Here is a 15,694-nt window from a genome sequence, read left to right on the forward strand (position 1 = left end):
GAGATAGAACACTTGTTTTGGGCACCTAGAGTTGAGCTAGAGTTAGCCATAGAGTTAGCTATCTAGAGTTAGCCATATGCTTCTTTTTGTTCAGTACTCCTGCATAATAATAACAACTAGAATTTGAAATGAGATATATGATGTTTCATCTTTAAAGAATTATTCAGCTATTTCAAGAAATTCAGCAGAGAACTTCCCTCTGTGGGCCATGGATTAAAAAATATTTAAAAGAATGTTACCATTCATCCTGAACAGGTTTAGTACAGCTTGAACAGCTGGCAAGGGGAGGATCTTCTGAAAATAGAAGCAGAAAGACCCCAAACCCTGTTTTGTCTAGGGCTGTGCCAGTGTCATTTCAATACTGTGATTTTCTACACACTGTTTGTGAACAGGAGGATGTAAAAAAATATATCCTTATAAGAAGTGCAAGCCCTGTAGAGAAGAAAGACATTCCAGCAAATAATTCTCCCCTCCTCAGCTGAGGCCATCTTGATAGGTTAATTAACTTCGTTAAATAATAACCTAAATCTCTTTTTTCAATAATATATTCATATGTAGCTTTTTTTCACTACTGTCCTGGTTTCGGCTGGGATAGGGTTCAATTTCTTCCTAGTGCTGTGTTTTGGATTTAGTATGAGGAGAATGTTGATAACACACTGATGTTTTCAGTTGTTGCTAAGTACCCTCCTAGTCCAAGGACAGCTTCCATCCCTACTGACTGAGCTAGGTACACAGGATGGGAGGGAACATAATCAGGACAGCCAGCCCAGCTGGCCAGTGGGGTATTCCATACCATGTGACGTCATGCTCAGTATATGAATGGGAGGCGTGATCCAGGAAGTACCGATTGCTACTTGGTTATCGGTCAGCGCGGGTGGTGAGCAATTGCATTGTGCATCACTCATTTTGTATATTCTATCATTATTTTTTATTATTATTATTATTTTCCCTTTTCTCTTCTATTAAACTGTCTTTATCTCAACCCACGAGTTTTTCTCACTCTTACCCTTCCGATTCTCTCCCTGTCCCACTGGGGGTTCGGGGGGAGTGAGTGAGCAGCTGCGTGGTATTTGGCTGCCTGCCAGATTAAACCACGACAGTCCTTTTTGGCGCCCAACGTGGGGCTCGAAGGGTTGAGATAACGATAGATCTGACCAAAGTGTGTTAAGGCAAAATTGTTATAAGCATTCATTATATTGATTGGTCACAATGTTGATGTATTGGCTGTCAAAGTTGTGGGGCTGGATCTCAATGTTGGGTCATGTAAAACCTTGCTTGCAATATGTGTTCCCTTTTGTGCTGTTTATCATTATTCAGAACTGGGCCAAGATTATCATTTTGCTGCTGTTTTATGAGGTGATAAAATCATTGGTCATAAGTCTAATCTGGTATCTGTACTCGGCACTGCCATCATTTCTGTACCTCGGGAACCACCTCTTAGAAATTATTAGTAATTGCACTTTTTTCTCCTCAGAGAATGAATTTAAGGGGGAGGCAGGATGGGACACTTTCTCCCACTTGTTCATCTTCCCTTCCATATTGTCAGAAACTCCTTTTTCTTCTGTCCTCTTCATGAAGGTGTCCACAATATTCCCTGAGAATTTTGAATATCCTTGGCATGTTCAAACAAGCATGTTCATATTGTTATGTCTCCTGAATGTGGTTCAGGCCTTGTTTAGGGTTAAACAACTATTCAGGAATACTGTCCAGAGATCAACCCTCAGGAACAAGAAAAAAGGGAGGGCAAACGGCAGTGCCTCGTTGGGGCGGGCGGAGCGGCAAGAGCCGGGGGTGGCGGGCAGTGGGAGATCAACCCCGGCAACAGACACAGTGGCTACTCAAAACCCCACGACAGATACTGCGGCTACTTCAACCCCCACGACAACCCCTGTGGCTACTCAAACCCCGGCAACAGTCACCGTAGCTTCTCCAACCCCTGCAACAGGCACTGCAGCCACTCAAACTCCAGCAACAGTCACTACAGTTACTCCAACCCCCATGACAAGCACTGCAGCTACCCAAACCCCAGCAACAGGCACTACAGCTGAACCAGAAGACCAAGCCTTGCTGGTATCTGTTGCCCCTGTACAGAAGAGGAAATCTTGGAAGCGGAGGTCAGGTCATTTAGAAAGGGATGATGCAAGAGCAGGGTCATCACGAGGAGAGGAAGAGGAAGAGGAAGAACTCATAAACGAGACGGAAACCACCCGATCCCTATCCCTGAGTGAGCTGCGAGATATGCGGAAAGATTTCAGCCGTCGTCCAGGTGAGCATATTGTTACCTGGCTGCTCTGATGCTGGGATAATGGGGCCAGTAGCCTGGAATTAGAGGGGAAGGAGGCCAAACAGCTGGGATCCCTTGCTAGGGAAGGAGGCATTGACAAAGCAATTGGAAAAGGGACACAGGTCCTCAGCCTCTGGAGGCGACTGCTGTCAGGCGTGAAGGAAAGGTATCCCTTCAAGGAAGATGTTATATATCGCCTAGGCAAATGGACCACTATGGAGAGAGGTATCCAGTACCTGAGAGAACTAGGCGTGCTGGAGGTAGTTTATAGAGACCTGGACGATGACCAAACACCCAAAGATCCAGATGAAGTCCAGTGCACGTGACCCCTGTGGCGGAAATTAGTACGGAGCGCACCAGCGTCATATGCCAGTTCGTTGGCAGTACTGTGCTGGAAAGAGGAAGAAGCACCAACGGTGGATGTCGTGGTTAGCAATCTGCGGGAATACGAAGAAAGTGTCTCCTCCTTTGTCTCAGCTGTGGAGAAACTGTCCCAAGAGGTCCAGCAACTCGAGGACGATAGGTCCTATTCTCCACCTGTACGGACCAGTTTCTCAGCCATTAAAGGTCAGCGTTCTTCTGATCAAGAGAGAGGATACAGAAAGTACACACCCCAGGGCACCCAGTGGTTTCACCTGCGTGACCACGGAGAAGACATGAGGCAGTGGGATGGAAAACCTACCTTGACCCTAGAGGCACGGGTACGTGAGTTGCAAGGAAAAAAAATCACACAAGGGGGTTCTCCCAGGAAAAATGCTGCTCCAGTTTTCAGGAAAAACCTATCTCACGACGGTCCAGTTTCCAGTGAACAGTTCCCCAGACAGAGTAGAAGGGCTGATCTTACTTTGGAATGTAATTGCAATGAAGAAATTCTTGACTCACGTTTGCAAGAAGTGAGAAACAGATATTATGACCAGGAATAGAGGGGCCCTGCCTCCAGCCAGGTGGAGGAAAGGGACAACCGGGTTTACTGGACTGTGTGGATTCGATGGCCTGGCACATCAGACCCACAGGAGTATAAGGCTCTAGTAGACACCGGTGCACTAGTGTACCCTGATGCCATCAAGCTATAAAGGGGCAGAACCCATTTGTATTTCTGGAGTGACAGGGGGATCCCAAGAGTTAACTGCATTGGAGGCCGAAGTGAGCCTGACCGGGAATGAGTGCCAGAAGCACCCCATTGTGACTGGCCCAGAGGCTCTGTGCATCCTTGGCATAGACTACCTCAGGAGAGAGTATTTCAAGAACCCAAAAGGGTACCGGTGGACTTTTGGTATAGCAGCCCTGGAGACAGAGGAAATTAAACAGCTTTCCACCTTGCCTGGTCTCTCAGAGGACCCTTCTGTTGTGGGGTTGCTGAAAGTTGAAGAACAGCAGGTACCAATCGCTACCACAACAGTGCACCGGCGGCAATATCGCACCAACCGAGATTCCCTGATCCCTATCCATGAGCTGAGTCGTCACCTGGAGAGCCAAGGAGTGATCAGCAAGACTCGGTCACCCTTTAACAGTCCCATATGGCCAGTGCGAAAGTCCAAGCGAGAGTGGAGACTAACAGTAGACTACCGTGGCCTGCACGAAGTCACGCCGCCACTGAGTGCTACCATGCCGGACATGCTAGAACATCAATACGAACTGGAGTCAAAGGCAGCCAAGTGGTACGCCACCATTGATATTTGCTAATGCGTTCTTCTCAATCCCTTTGGCAGCAGAGTGCAGGCCACAGTTTGCTTTCACTTGGAGGGGCGTCCAGTACACCTGGAACCGACTGCCCCAGGGGTGGAAACACAGCCCTACCATTTGCCATGGACTGATCCACACCACACTGGAACAGGGTGAGGCTCCAGAACACCTGCAGTACGTTGATGACTTCATTGTGTGGGGCAACACAGCAGAAGAAGTTTTTGAGAAAGGGGAGAGAATAATTCAAATCCTTCTGAAGGCCGGTTTTGCCATAAAACAAAGTAAGGTCAAGGGACCTGCACAGGAGATCCAGGTTTTAGGAATAAAATGACAAGATGGATGTCGTCAGATCCCAATGGATGTGATCAACAAAATAACAGCCATGTCCCCACCAACTAGCAAAAAGGAAACACAAGCTTTCTTAGGCGTTGTGGGCTTTTGGAGAATGCATATTCCAGATTACAGCCTGATTGTAAGCCCTCTCTATCACGTGACCAGGAAGAAGAACGATTTCAAATGGGGCCCTGAGCAACAAGAAGCCTTTGAACAAATTAAACGGGAGATAGTTCATGCAGTAGCCCTTGGGCCAGTCCAGGCAGGACAAGATGTAAAGAATGTGCTCTACACCGCAGCTGGGGAGAATGGCCCTACCTGGAGCCTCTGGCAGAAAGCACCAGGGGAGACTCGAGGTCGACCCTTAGGGTTCTGGAGTCGGGGATACAGAGGATCCGAGGCCCGCTACACTCCAACTGAGAAAGAGATATTGGCAGCATATGAAGGGGTTCGAGCTGCTTCGGAAGTGGTTGGCACTGAAGCACAGCTCCTCCTGGCACCCCGACTGCCGGTGCTGGACTGGATGTTCAAAGGGAGGGTCCCCTCTACATATCATGCAACCGATGCTACGTGGAGTAAGTGGGTCGCACTGATCACACAACGGGCCCAAATAGGAAACCCCAGTCGCCCAGGAATCTTGGAAGTGATCACGAACTGGCCAGAAGGCAAAAATTTTGGAATATCCCCAGAGGAGGAGGTGGCACGTGCTGAAGAGGCTCCATGTATAACAAACTACAAGAAAATGAGAAGCAATATGCCCTGTTCACTGATGGGTCCTGTCGCCTTGTGGGAAAGCATCGGAGGTGGAAAGCTGCTGTATGGAGTCCTATACGCCAAGTTGCAGAAACTGCTGAAGGAGAAGGTGAATCGAGTCAGTTTGCAGAGGTGAAAGCCATCCAGCTGGCCTTGGACATTGCAGAATGAGAAAAATGGCCAGTGCTTTATCTCTATACTGACTCATGGATGGTGGCAAATGCCCTGTGGGGGTGGTTGCAGCAGTGGAAGCAGAACAACTGGCAGCGCAGAGGTAAACCCATCTGGGCTGCCGCATTGTGGCAAGATATTGCTGCCCGAGTAGAGAACCTGGTTGTAAAAGTACGTCACATAGATGCTCACGTACCTGAGAGTTGGGCCACTGAGGAACATCAAAACAACCAGCAGGTGGACCAGGCTGCTAGGATCGAAGTAGCTCAGGTAGATCTGGACTGGCAACATAAGGGTGAATTATTTATAGCTCGGTGGGCCCATGACGCCTCAGGCCACCAAGGAAGAGATGCAACATATAGATGGGCTCATGATCAAGGGGTGGACTTAACCATGGACACTGTTGCACAGGTTATCCATGAATGTGAAACATGCGCTGCAATCAAACAAGCCAAGCAAGTAAGGCCTCTTTGATATGGAGGACGAGAATTGAAATATAAATATGGGGAGGCCTGGCAGATTGATTATATCACTCCCAGCAACCCGTTACGGCAAGCGCTATGTGCTCACCATGGTGGAAGCAACCACCGGATGGCTAGAAACATACCCTGTGCCCCATGCCACTGCCCGGAACACCATCCTGGGCCTTGAAAAGCAAGTCCTATGGCGACATGGCACCCCAGAAAGAATTGAGTCAGACAATGGGACTCATTTCCGAAACACCCTCATAGACACCTGGGCCAAAGAGCATGGCATTGAGTGGGTCTGTCACATCCCCTACCATGCACCAGCCTCTCGGAAAATCGAACGATACAACGGGCTGCTAAAGACTACGCTGAGAGCAATGGGTGGTGGGACATTCAAGCATTGGGACACGCATTTAGCAAAAGCCACCTGGTTAGTCAACACTAGGGGATCTGTTAATCGAGCTGGCCCTGCCCAATCAAGACTCTTACGTACTGTAGATGGAGATAAAGTCCCTGTCGTGCACATAAGAAATATGTTGGGGAAGACAGTCTGGGTTACTCCTGCCTCTGGCAAGGGAAAACCCATCCGTGGGATTGCTTCTGCTCAAGGACCCAGGTGCACTTGGTGGGTGATGCAAAAGGATGGGCAAGTCCGGTGTGTACCTCAAGGGGATTTGATTTTGGGTGAAAATAGCCAATGAACTGAATTTTATGATGTCAATTGTTATATGATATTGTGTATCATTATTTCTATGGTTGCTATCAATGGTATAGCAGTGAAAATCACCCAGATTAACGACGAATGAACTAACTCCGATGAAACCGAGCAAAATGCAACGATGATAGAACTGGACGAATGCAGCAGTACCGAAATGAGAACTGGCTTCAGGATGCAACAGCCCAACACCACACACCATCTCTCCTGCCCTGAAAGACTGTTATGACAGATGAACCCCAAAGTTGTGGACTTTCATTCGAAGCCACCGAGGCGAAGGGCTCCGGCGCGGAGGATCGCGCCGAGGGACCCTTCCTGAAGCGGCGAAACCGCGGCAAAAACCGCGAAGGCAACAGCGCAGGGCGCGAGAGGGTGCCCCAGCTCCCCTCCCCCGAGCCGGAGGAGCGAGCTCCTGACGAGCGGCAGCTCTGACTCAGCATGGGTGGGGCAGCGATCCACCCGAGGGTACTGAGGGAGCTGGCGGAGGAGCTTGCCGAGCCGCTCTCCATCATTTACCAGCAGTCCTGGTTAACTGGGGAGGTCCCGGATGACTGGAGGCTCGCCAATGTGACTCCCATCTACAAGAAGGGCCGGAGGGAGGATCCAGGGAACTACAGACCGGTCAGCCTGACCTCGGTGCCGGGGAAGATCATGGAGCGGTTGGTTTTGAGGGTGCTCACGAGCCATGTCCGGGACAACCAGGGGATCAGGCCCAGCCAGCACGGGTTCATGGAAGGCAGGTCCTGCTTGACCAACCTGATCTCCTTCTATGACCAGGTGACCTGCCTAGTGGATGAGGGAAAGGCAGTGGATGTGGTCTACTTGGACTTCAGTAAGGCCTTTGACACTGTCTCCCACAGCATTCTCCTAGAGAAGCTGGCGGCTCACGGCCTAGACAGGTACACTCTTCGCTGGGTAAAAAACTGGCTGGACGGCCGAGCCCAGAGAGTTGTGGTCAACAGAGTTAAATCCAGTTGGCGGCCGGTCACGAGCGGTGTTCCCCAGGGCTCAGTTTTGGGGCCGGTCTTGTTCAATATCTTTATCAATGATCTGGACGAGGGGATCGAGTGCTCCCTCAGTCAGTTTGCAGACGACACCAAGTTGGGCGGGAGTGTTGATCTGCTGGAGGGTAGGAAGGCTCTGCAGAGGGACCTGGACAGGCTGGATCGATGGGCTGAGGCCAACTGTATGAGGTTTAACAAGGCCAGGTGCCGGGTCCTGCACTTCGGCCACAACAACCCCAGGCAACGCTACAGGCTTGGGGAAGAGTGGCTGGAAAGCTGCCCAGAGGAAAAGGACCTGGGGGTGCTGATTGACAGCCGGCTGAACATGAGCTGGCAGTGTGCTCAGGTGGCCAAGAAGGCCAACGGCATCCTGGCCTGTATCAGAACTAGTGTGGCCAGCAGGAGTAGGGAGGTGATCGTGCCCCTGTACTCGGCACTGGTGAGGCCGCACCTCGAATACTGTGTTCAGTTTTGGGCCCCTCACTACAAGAAGGACATGGAGGTGCTGGAGCGTGTCCAGAGGAGGGCAACGAAGCTGGTGAAGGGCCTGGAGCACAAGCCTTATGAGGAGCAGCTGAGGGAACTGGGGTTGTTTAGCCTGGAGAAGAGGCGGCTGAGGGGAGACCTCATCGCGCTCTACAACTACCTGAAAGGAGGTTGTAGCGAGGTGGGTGTTGGTCTCTTCTGCCAAGTAACTAGCGATAGGACAAGAGGAAATGGCCTCAAGTTGCGCCAAGGGAGGTTTAGACTGGACATTAGGAGAAATTTCTTTACTGAAAGAGTGGTCAGGCCTTGGAACAGGCTTCCCAGGGAAGTGGTGGAGTCACCATCCCTGGAGGTATTTAAAAGACGTGTAGATGAGGCCCTTAGGGACATGGTGTAGTGGGCATGGTGGTGTTGGGTTGACGGTTGGACACGATGATCTTAGAGGTCTTTTCCAACCTGTATGATTCTATGATTCTATGATTCTATGATAAATGAACTCAATGGACATTTTAAAGGGACAGTCCATAGGCTAAGGGAATGATATCTGTGTGTGCATATATATATATATATATATGTATATATAAAAAGAAAGATAGTGGTGATTAATTGAAATGTATCAAAAAATGTGAGACCTAAGCATAACGTAAATGGTATAGAATAAGGGGTGGATACTGTCCTGGTTTCGGCTGGGATAGGGTTAAATTTCTTCCTAGTGCTGTGTTTTGGATTTAGTATGAGGAGAATGTTGATAACACACTGATGTTTTCAGTTGTTGCTAAGTACCCTCCTAGTCCAAGGACAGCTCCCGTGCCTACTGACTGAGCTAGGTACACAAGATGGGAGGGAACATAACCAGGACAACCAGCCCAGCTGACCAATGGGGTATTCCATACCATGTGACGTCATGCTCAGTATATGAAGGGTAGGCGTGATCCAGGAAGTACCGATTGCTACTTGGTTATCGGTCAGTGCGGGTGCTGAGCAATTGCATTGTGCATCACTCATTTTGTATATTCTATCATTATTTATTATTATTATTATTATTATTTTCCCTTTTCTGTTCTATTAAACTGTCTTTATCTCAACCCATGAGTTTTCCTCACTCTTACCCTTCCGAATCTCTCCCCATCCCACTGGGGGTTCGGGGGGAGTGAGTGAGCAGCTTCGTGGTATTTGGCTGCCTGCCAGATTAAACCACGACAACTACTATGCTCATGTTTGACATTACTGAAAGCTAAAATAAGCATAGGCATGTTTTTGCCATTTCATGTAAAGATTCTATATTCATTTATTCCTACTCTTGCATCTCAGAGAGTAACCAGCAGAAAAGAAACCTCATTTGCAGCTGAGGTTTCAAAGGTTCTGACACTAAGTTATTATGTTCATTCTTCGTTGCTGGGCTGGATTTCATGTCAAGCTAAGTAATTTATATGGTGCTCACACGTTATTAACAGCCTTCATTCCTACTTTTTGACTAATTTTGTTTTTAATAATATTTCAGTTAGTTATTCTTCTCAAGCTTTTCTAGACTGGAAATTGAGAATGTTATAGTGTTTATTTCCCCCCCTGAAATCTGCTACTCAGTAAAACCTTCACATTTAATTTCTTTCTCTGTAGTATTCACTCATTGCCTTTACAAAAGTGACAGCTTTTGATTCAGTATTATAAATTACGGGTTACATTAAGACTAGAGGCTTCAACTGGATTCATAGAACTGCTGTATAGGACTTTTATATCCATATCATAGAAAAGATGGAACTACACCCAGTCTTACGATACAGCACTAAAATAAAGACATTGACAATGAACAAAGCTATCCCAAAGACAGTCTAAATAGCCTAGTCTAAAATAGTCTAGAAGCCTAACCTAGTGTGAAGGCAGCTATTTACTACTAGGGTGTTAGAATATTTTTTTCCCCCAGTAATAGTAATTATGATAATCTAATTGTTGCAAATCATTGAATGGAGATTTTGCTTAACATTTGCTAATTTTATTTCAGCTTTTCTTCTATCCATAACCCTGTTCTTAATGCAGTGCAGTAAATGTTCTATTTGTTATGTGTTTGTATTTTGGCAACGTACCATGCGAGGGTGTATTTGTTTTTTCTCTCACTCATTCATTCTGATAAACGCAGCTCAGAAGTACAATCTTGACCCTACTGCTTGAACCACTTCCTCTGTCCCGTATTTCCCACAAATCTTATATGATTGTTTTTCATTTTTTGTTTTCAATAGTGTTCCAAGGTGACTACAACAGTTTTATATTTGCTTGTAATTGGTATTAGAATCAGAATATTACTTTGGGGATAAAGAAGTGATATTCCATTAGATAATAACAGTAGTATTAAGCCTTTTATCCATGATAAATAAATAAATAATGACTTATTGGCTGTTTAAACAGGAGTGTAAATTGATAATAGAATCAGTATTTCTTAAATGCTTTCTCATCTATTTACAAAATAAATTTCCTGGCAAACAAGAAAAAAAAAAAACCAGGAGACAACATTGTTGCTCAGTATTTGAACCTCTGTTTTCCCAGTAGTACTCTTAATTTTTTCTCAGCACTCCTTTGCTTTCTAGTTCCTTATCATTTTGAATCTGTTTTCAGTTTTCTGTCATAGTTTTTCTGGCAAATTTTGTTCGTATTTACAGAGAGCTCTCTCAATGTGATACCCAGTTTGCAGTATTTGCATTCAGTCCCCAGTGAAAACACTCCACCTGCAGAGCTTAGCTCCTGAGCATTTTTGTATCTGGATTGTGTTTAGGAGTAATAATTTAGCTATCTCATTGCCAAAGACAGTTAGTCACACCTTATGGTTATATTGAATGAAGGCTAGTTATTATAACAATCAGTTTTATCATTTTATTCAGTTTCATTATCCCAAATTTCACAACTAAAATGTTCTTTTTCCATACTGATTCAATTGGGGTAAGTATGTCATATTTCTCAAATGAGAACAGATTTAAAAATATGTCCCTTTATGGCTTTGCACTATTTTTTGCAGTAGTGAAATCATGTTACTCCTTGTTTATACCAATGTGACAAAACTGACATCAATTACATGGTAGATGATATATATAATACAAGCAAGTGAGTGGAAAAAGGTTTTAGGAATACAGCTGTGAGGTAAAATGAAGGAAAAGGGTCGATCTTTAATGCCATTGCACAATAAGTATGTCTCATTCAGAAACAAAGGCAGTTTCTCAGAAAACTATACATGTGCAGTATTTGTTTTGCTTCAATTACCGAAGAATCAGCAGTAATCTGAAAGCTTTGAAAACTTTCCACAGTCAAAAAAACTCTTCAAAACCCCAGACTTACTATTTTTATATATATGCACCTATATATATAGATGCAAACACATAATACACAAAGAAAAGCATCAAAGGCTACTGAATGGTATTTCAAAAATTCATTTCAGAATGTTAATAAGGGAAAATAAATATCTTTCTTTGTCACAAATCCCTTAAAATAAGAGTTTAAAATGGAAGTCCTGAAAAACAATTAACAGCAGAATTGATCATAAAAACTACCAGGATATGCAGTAATGAATATGAGCATGCCCTTAATATATAATGAACATTTTGGAATTCTTTTCTTCCCAGGTATCTTAAGAGAAAAATGACAAAAGGAAATAATTCTACTAATAGGCGTGAGAAAAATAAATAAACACCTTGCTTTTAGAAGAAATACAACAAAACCAGAATAGAATGGAAGAGAAATTAAGTAATAATTACTCTTCCAGATATAGGTGTGAATGGTGGTGGTGGATTTTATTGGTTTGGTTGTTGTTTTTTTTTTTCTTCCTCTTCTTTTCTTCTTGGTAATGGAGAAGTAGTGATAGTAACCATTATAAGTGAAAGGTCTTTATTTCCTTTCAGGGAGACCAGCTCTGTGGATGTGTGAAATAGAGTGGGAAAATAAAGCAAACAAAGAAAAAAACTTCTGGAAAATACGAATGAGTCTCTGACTTTATTGCAACATAGGGAATTTATTCAGCTGCATAAAGAAGTGGAAATTTCAGTAATGTTCTCAAAGGTTCTTTTAACAGGAACTATGTTGCTATTACATACACTTTCAGTAGCAAACATACTGAACTGCTTACCACATGAACCTACATTGACAGATGGTATTTTGAAAATGAAACAAATATGTCTGAATCCATTATTTTGTTTTCTTTTTTTGTTTGTTTTTTTTTTTTGAGGGGGGGAAATAGTGTTTGTTTTGAATTTTTTTTATGTTTCTCAGTCAAACAAAACTTCCCCTGGAAAGCAGAGTGAAAACTGGAGACAAATCCTGCAAATCCCAAATGGTTTTTGTTTGGTTTTAAAATTAAGATTAAAAATGTGTCACAAGTCTGGCATATCCTGTTTTTAAATGATATTTAATTCCTTAATACTGTCACAACAACTTGGGTTAGAATTTTTATGATGGAACTACGGTTTTATAATATTCTCTGTGCATTTAGATTTCTTTTTTTTTCAGTTTAGAAACCTTACACAGGGATAGGAGTAGGCTCTACTATTTAAAAAATATACACTTTTTTGCTAATAGTGACTAGTTCACAATTAGTCATGCAATATAGTTAGTGCTCCAAAGATGTAGCTATTATACAGTGTGGGAGGAAATAATCAAGACAGAAGGATTTGAAGTAATAGAATCACAGAACAGCCCAAGTTGGAAGGGACCTCGAAAGATCCTCTGGTCCAACCTTTCATGGGAAAGAGAGCTGAGATGGGATTATCTAGCACGCTGTCCAGTCACATCTTGAAAAATTCCAGTGATGGCGACTCCATCACATCCCTGGGGAGGTTGTTCCAGTGAATGTTCTTACTGTAAAAAAAATTCTTTCTTATGTCAAGATGAAACCTCTCCCAGTGCAATTTGTACCCATTGCCCTTGTCCTCTCCCTGTGACTCCTTGCAAAGAGATAGCCTCCATCCTCTTTGTAGCGGCCCTTTAAGTACTGGAATACTGTGATGAGGTCCCCCCTGAGCCTTCTCTTCTTCAGGTGCTAACACCTTCAGCCGTTCCTCATAGGGCAGGTTCTGCAGCCCTTTGATTATCTTCATGGCCCTCCTTTGGACCCTTCTCAGTCTGTCCTCATCTTTCTTCAGTGGTGAGGACACGAATGGACACAGTACTCCAGGTGCAGCCGGACAAGTGCTGAGTAGAGTGAGATGATCACATCTCTATCTTTGCTAGTAATGCTCTTGCACATGCAGCCCAGCATCCGATTTGCCTTTGTTGCTGCAGCAGCACACTGCTGACTCATGTTCAGCTTGTTGTCCACCAGGACCCCCACGTCCCTTTCAGCAAAGCTGCTCCCCAGCCCCACAGATCCTAGCCGATACTTTTTGGTTATTCCTTCCCAGGTGCAGGACCTTGCACTTGTCTTTGTTAAACTTCATACACTTCTTGCTAGCCCACTCTTCCAGTCTGTCCACGTCTCTCTGTAAGATGGCTCTCCCTTCTGATGTCTTCATGTCACCACCCAGTCTGGTGCCATCAGCAAACTTGTGAAGGTGCTTTCAATCCCATCATCCAGATCATTTATGAAGATGTTGAACAGCGTGGGACCCCATATTGATCCCCAGGGGATCCCACTTGTGACAGGCTGACATACTGTGTAAAAACCATTGATCACTACCCTCTGAGTGTGGTCTGTTAGCCAATTCCCTACCCAGCTTGCAGACCACCCACCTAATCTGTACCTTGCCAGTTTGTCCAGGAGAAGGCTGTGGAAAACCGTGTCAAATACTTTACTGAAATCCAGGTAAACAACACCCACTGCTCTCCCCTTGTCAACAGAAGATGTCAAATAAAGTCAAAAGAAAAGATGAAAGAAAAAAAGAAACTCAAAAGTCAAAAGAAGAAGTCAAAACTAAAGTCTGAGAGGTTTATGACAATGAGAGGAAGTAGGCTGAGAGGATGAGAATTTTAAGGTATTTTAAATTTTCTCAAGTCAGACAGAGGCATTAATGCAAGACGTACAGGTGATTTACAATGAATTTTTCACCTGTTTCATGTTTTTTCTAATGTCCATGCACAGTTGCAGAAATTGCAGTGTGATCTTAGTCACCTGATGTGTTGAATTACTCGAGTTTTATTCCCTCTGCACAGGAAACAGAGCTTGACTTTTCTGGTGATGTATTTTGCTTCCACTGTACTGCCATAAAGCAACACTAAAATCTTAATTAAGAACGAGGCCAAATATTGTAATTAAATGCAATTAGAAAATTATTGCCTTGAACGTGGTCTGAATCACTGCAAACCGTCTGGCTGCACTTCTGATAGAAACTGATCTTTTCCAGCTCAGTTTTTACTCCTCATCCAGTTAGTCCTTTTTATCATCACAAATGTGATAGTACAGGGAAATTGGGCCTTTTGTGACATATTCAAGAAAGTCTACTACATACTGAACAGATTATGACTTTCCTGGAGAATCAAGAAGCACTCTGACAAAAAATTTGTAAACATATATTATGTCATCTTATCCCAGAAAACATAAAACAAATTTCAAGTATGCCTGGTCCTTATGTAACACTGAGGGAAATGGGGAGGGGACAAACAGGGGGGACTATACCCTTGAACAGTACCAGATTTGGACTCCTGTTCCATACAGGACTTATACAGAAGTCAAATTGCAATCATCAATTTAATCTATGTAAAGGTTCACATACTACCTATATTGTAAATTCTGATGGTTTTATCATGATTCATACAATGAAATACTATATGAGGCTTAAATTGCCAGACAGAAGTTATAAGAAAATCACAGATTTGCTTTTTTTTTTTTTTTAATATGACGTTTCTAGCCCTGAAAGAATGAGGTAAAATGCTGAAAATTACATCAGAATATTATAAACACTTAAAAATTCAAAGGAAAATACAATCCAAAGTATATTGCTTCTAAATGTCCTTTCTTTTCAGCAACCGCATGTTTTGGGCATGCATTTGTGGGGTTTTTTTTTGAGGAGAAGTAGAGGAGAAAAGGAGAGCAGAGGAGTTTGGGTGGCTGGTAATTTTTTTTTCACTAAGGTACTAGCTGAAACACTGCTCATTTTTCTTGCTTGCCTTACTTGCTTTTGCAGTAAGTTCTCTGCCATATGTCACAGTCCCCATGAGGTCAACCATTCTCAGAGGATTTTCCATTACCACATTATTTGCTGAATCACAGTGCCCATTTTCCAGAGTTCATTAAGACAAATAATAACAAAGGACACATGGTTCATTCTTTTTCTCAGCCTCTCTCTTGATTAAATGTGTGTTTGTGACTTTCATAGTGTAAGTAAAATATTTCTTATATTTTGAGAATACAGGGTAGAAGATTAGGCCAAGACATATAAAGGTTTTTGATTGCAGGACATTTGGATGTAGTTGCACTGACTGCCTTTAGCCCAGACATGTTAATCTCTTTGGGATTCCTCTGGGATCAATAGGAGAGACAGAATGGAAGAAAATCCAGAGTGTCAGATTCCAGCAATAAATTGTCCAAGTTAATTTGTTTCCATTGTAAGAAGGCTATATTTATAACATCCACATGGATTGATATTTATAGTATTTATAATATCTGTATTTGTATTTATATGGATTTTTTATATTTATTTAAATGTATAATGGTGTAATATTAAGTTTATTAAGTTTAATCTTAACCAAAATAAAACTAAGGGAAATAATATAGAATTTTACAGGTTTTAATAAAAAGGAGATACTCCTATTTAAAAAAAAAAGAAATTGACAAAATATATGACATTTAATCTCTTTGATACACTGTCTTTTTGTAATTTTTTGTATG

At 43.6% G+C, this 15,694-nt stretch overlaps 1 protein-coding gene across 3 annotated transcripts in view; it reads left to right on the forward strand.

The window, feature by feature from the left end:
* Positions 1-15,694, forward strand: part of CSMD3 (CUB and Sushi multiple domains 3) — a 796,263-nt gene that overhangs the window by 707,530 nt on the left and 73,039 nt on the right. The window lies entirely within an intron of this gene.

Source organism: Calonectris borealis, chromosome 2 (assembly GCF_964195595.1).
Source record: "Calonectris borealis chromosome 2, bCalBor7.hap1.2, whole genome shotgun sequence".
In the NCBI taxonomy this organism is placed as follows: domain Eukaryota; kingdom Metazoa; phylum Chordata; class Aves; order Procellariiformes; family Procellariidae; genus Calonectris; species Calonectris borealis.